Source organism: Lampetra planeri, unplaced genomic scaffold (genome assembly GCF_965212315.1).
Source record: "Lampetra planeri unplaced genomic scaffold, kcLamPlan1.2.h2 scaffold_314, whole genome shotgun sequence".
NCBI lineage: Eukaryota > Metazoa > Chordata > Hyperoartia > Petromyzontiformes > Petromyzontidae > Lampetra > Lampetra planeri.
The window spans coordinates 40,001-45,000 of NW_027615138.1; positions in this window are offsets into that span (position 1 = coordinate 40,001).

A 5,000-nucleotide genomic window follows, 5' to 3' on the forward strand; every position below is an offset into this window, starting at 1 on the left:
GAAACCAGTTCTCTGCCCCCTGTTTGTACTTTGCCATTTTTTCCTCTCACAGGAGAACCGGGACACACACAGGCTGCAGCGCACCACGTCAGTCCCAGAACAGTGCCTGATCCCGGGCAGGGCTGAGAGGAGCGCCGCCGTCCTCTGCCTGGAGCTCACAGCCTCTTAAAACCCGGGTTTCTGAAATCGGGCTGGAACGGCCTGAACGAAGTGTGTTTGGCGAAAGCAGGGGACAGAGATCTCTGTCCCCTGTTTGTACTTTGCCATTTTTTCCTCTCACAGGAGAACCGGGACACACACAGGCTGCAGCGCACCACGTCAGTCCCAGAACAGTGCCTGATCCCGGGCAGGGCTGAGAGGAGCGCCGCCGTCCTCTGCCTGGAGCTCACAGCCTCTTAAAACCCGGGTTTCTGAAATCGGGCTGGAACGGCCTGAACGAAGTCGATATGGCGAAAGCAGGGAAACCAGTTCTCTGCCCCCTGTTTGTACTTTGCCTTTTTTTCCTCTCACAGGAGAACCGGGACACACACAGGCTGCACAGCACCACGTCAATCCCAGAACAGTGCCTGATCCCGGGCAGGGCTGAGAGGAGCGCCGCCGTCCTCTGCCTGGAGCTCACAGCCTCTTAAAACCCGGGTTTCTGAAATCGGGCTGGAACGGCCTGAACGAAGTCGATATGGCGAAAGCAGGGAAACCAGTTCTCTACCCCCTGTTTGTACTTTGCCTTTTTTTTCCTCTCACAGGAGAACCGGGACACACACAGGCTGCACAGCACCACGTCAGTCCCAGAACAGTGCCTGATCCCGGGCAGGGCTGAGAGGAGCGCCGCCGTCCTCTGCCTGGAGCTCACAGCCTCTTAAAACCCGGGTTTCTGAAATCGGGCTGGAACGGCCTGAACGAAGTCGATATGGCGAAAGCAGGGAAACCAGTTCTCTACCCCCTGTTTGTACTTTGCCTTTTTTTTTCCTCTCACAGGAGAACCGGGACACACACAGGCTGCTGCGCACCACGTCAGTCCCAGAACAGTGCCTGATCCCGGGCAGGGCTGAGAGGAGCGCCGCCGTCCTCTGCCTGGAGCTCGCAGCCTCTTAAAACCCAGGTTTCTGAAATCGGGCTGGAACGGCCTGAGAGAAGTGTGTTTGGCGAAAGCAGGGGACAGAGATCTCTGTCCCCTGTTTGTACTTTGCAATTTTTTTTCTTCTCACAGGAGAACCGGGACACACACAGGCTGCAGCGCACCACGTCAGTCCCAGAACAGTGCCTGATCCCGGGCAGGGCTGAGAGGAGCGCCGCCGTCCTCTGCCTGGAGCTCACAGCCTCTTAAAACCCAGGTTTCTGAAATCGGGCTGACAGGCGCTGAGAGAAGTGTGTTTGGCGAAAGCAGGGGACAGAGATCTCTGTCCCCTGTTTGTACTTTGCCATGTTTTTCTTCTCACTGGAGAACCGGGACACACACAGGCTGCAGCGCACCACGTCAGTCCCAGAACAGTGCCTGATCCCGGGCAGGGCTGAGAGGAGCGCCGCCGTCCTCTGCCTGGAGCTCGCAGCCTCTTAAAACCCGGGTTTCTGAAATCGGGCTGGAACGGTCTGAGAGAAGTGTGTTTGGCGAAAGCAGGGGACAGAGATCTCTGTCCCCTGTTTGTACTTTGCAATTTTTTTTCTTCTCACAGGAGAACCGGGACTCACACAGGCTGCAGCGCACCACGTCAGTCCCAGAACAGTGCCTGATCCCGGGCAGGGCTGAGAGGAGCGCCGCCGTCCTCTGCCTGGAGCTCGCAGCCTCTTAAAACCCGGGTTTCTGAAATCGGGCTGGAACGGCCTGAGAGAAGTGTGTTTGGCGAAAGCAGGGGACAGAGATCTCTGTCCCCTGTTTGTACTTTGCAATTTTTTTTTTCTTCTCACAGGAGAACCGGGACACACACAGGCTGCAGCGCACCACGTCAGTCCCAGAACAGTGCCTGATCCCGGGCAGGGCTGAGAGGAGCGCCGCCGTCCTCTGCCTGGAGCTCACAGCCTCTTAAAACCCAGGTTTCTGAAATCGGGCTGACAGGCGCTGAGAGAAGTGTGTTTGGCGAAAGCAGGGGACAGAGATCTCTGTCCCCTGTTTGTACTTTGCCATGTTTTTCTTCTCACTGGAGAACCGGGACACACACAGGCTGCAGCGCACCACGTCAGTCCCAGAACAGTGCCTGATCCCGGGCAGGGCTGAGAGGAGCGCCGCCGTCCTCTGCCTGGAGCTCGCAGCCTCTTAAAACCCGGGTTTCTGAAATCGGGCTGGAACGGCCTGAGAGAAGTGTGTTTGGCGAAAGCAGGGGACAGAGATCTCTGTCCCCTGTTTGTACTTTGCAATTTTTTTTCTTCTCACAGGAGAACCGGGACTCACACAGGCTGCAGCGCACCACGTCAGTCCCAGAACAGTGCCTGATCCCGGGCAGGGCTGAGAGGAGCGCCGCCGTCCTCTGCCTGGAGCTCGCAGCCTCTTAAAACCCGGGTTTCTGAAATCGGGCTGGAACGGCCTGAGAGAAGTGTGTTTGGCGAAAGCAGGGGACAGAGATCTCTGTCCCCTGTTTGTACTTTGCAATTTTTTTTCTTCTCACAGGAGAACCGGGACACACACAGGCTGCAGCGCACCACGTCAGTCCCAGAACAGTGCCTGATCCCGGGCAGGGCTGAGAGGAGCGCCGCCGTCCTCTGCCTGGAGCTCGCAGCCTCTTAAAACCCAGGTTTCTGAAATCGGGCTGACAGGCGCTGAGAGAAGTGTGTTTCTCGGCCCCCTGTTTGTACTTTGCCATTTTTTTTCGCCTCGCGCCCCTGGTACACCGGCTCGAGCTTTGCGGCCCGTGGTACCCCGGCAGCAGCTTCGTGCCCCTGGTACCCCGGCCGCAGTTTCACGCCCCTGGTACACCGGCTACTGTTTACTGACCACATTGTCACAAATGCAGTACCCTGACACACACAGACAGACACACACAGGCACACACAGACGCACACAGACACACACAATGTCTCTGTCTGTGTATCTCTCCCTCTCACACACACAGACACACATACATACACACGCACTCACTCACACACAAGTGCGCGTGTGCACACACACACACACACACACACACACACACACACACACACACACACACACACACACACACAGTGTCTCTCTCTCTCTCTCTCTCTCTCTCTCTCTCTCTCTCTCTCTCTCTCTCTCTCTCTCTCTCTCTCTCTCTCTCTCTCTCTCTCTCTCTCTCTCTCTCCCTGCGCTCTCATCCAGGTGCACAGCCTCACGTGCACTCCCAGGCTCCAGCTCACCTCCAGGAAGGAGAAAGAGCACAAGTTATGCAGGTTTCATGCACTCTCAGCCCGCCAGCAGACACAGAAGGCGCTCTGCTTTCAGTCTGGAGCAGAGAAGACTGCACACACGCACACACACATCCTCCCTGCACTCTAGGGCTGCAGCTCACCTCCAGGAAGGAGCAGGGCAGAAGTTATACAGGTTTCATGCACTCTCAGCCCGCCAGCAGACACAGAAGGAGCTCTCCTTTCAGTCTGGAGCAGAGAAGACTGCACGCACACACACACAGCCTCCCTGCACTCACAGGCCGGAGCAGAGCACAAGTTATCCAGGTACCGTGCACTGCACTGTCAGGCTCCAGCTCACCTTCAGGCAGGAGCTCAGCAGACTGCACCAAACAGCCTCCCTGCACTCACAGGCCGGAGGACAGCACAAGTTGTCCAGGTATCATGCACACTCAGCCCGGGGCACAGCACACAAGTTATGCAGGTACCGTGCACTGCACTCTCAGGCCCGAGCTCACCTCCAGGAAGGAGAAAGAGCACAAGTTATGCAGGTTTCATGCACTCTCAGCCCGCCAGCAGACACAGAAGGAGCTCTGCTTTCAGTCTGGAGCGGAGCAGACTGCACTCTCAGGCCCGAGCTCACCTCCAGGAAGGAGAAAGAGCACAAGTTATGCAGGTTTCATGCACTCTCAGCCCGCCAGCAGACACAGAAGGAGCTCTCCTTTCAGTCTGGAGCAGAGAAGACTGCACGCACACACACACAGCCTCCCTGCACTCACAGGCCGGAGCAGAGCACAAGTTATCCAGGTACCGTGCACTGCACTGTCAGGCTCCAGCTCACCTCCAGGAAGGAGCAGAGCAGAAGTTATACAGGTTTCATGCACCCTCAGCCCGCCAGCAGACACAGAAGGAACTCTGCTTTCATTCAGGAGCACAGCAGACTGCTCACACAGCCTCACTGCACTCTCAGGCTCCAGCTCACCTCCAGGAAGGAGAAAGAGCACAAGTTATGCAGGTTTCATGCACTCTCAGCCCGCCAGCAGACACAGAAGGAGCTCTGCTTTCAGTCTGGAGCGGAGCAGACTGCACTCTCAGGCCCGAGCTCACCTCCAGGAAGGAGAAAGAGCACAAGTTATGCAGGTTTCATGCACTCTCAGCCCGCCAGCAGACACAGAAGGAGCTCTCCTTTCAGTCTGGAGCAGAGAAGACTGCACGCACACACACACAGCCTCCCTGCACTCACAGGCCGGAGCAGAGCACAAGTTATCCAGGTACCGTGCACTGCACTGTCAGGCTCCAGCTCACCTTCAGGCAGGAGCTCAGCAGACTGCACCAAACAGCCTCCCTGCACTCACAGGCCGGAGGACAGCACAAGTTGTCCAGGTATCATGCACACTCAGCCCGGGGCACAGCACACAAGTTATGCAGGTACCGTGCACTGCACTCTCAGGCCCGAGCTCACCTCCAGGAAGGAGAAAGAGCACAAGTTATGCAGGTTTCATGCACTCTCAGCCCGCCAGCAGACACAGAAGGAGCTCTGCTTTCAGTCTGGAGCGGAGCAGACTGCACTCTCAGGCCCGAGCTCACCTCCAGGAAGGAGAAAGAGCACAAGTTATGCAGGTTTCATGCACTCTCAGCCCGCCAGCAGACACAGAAGGAGCTCTCCTTTCAGTCTGGAGCAGAGAAGACTGCACGCACACACACAC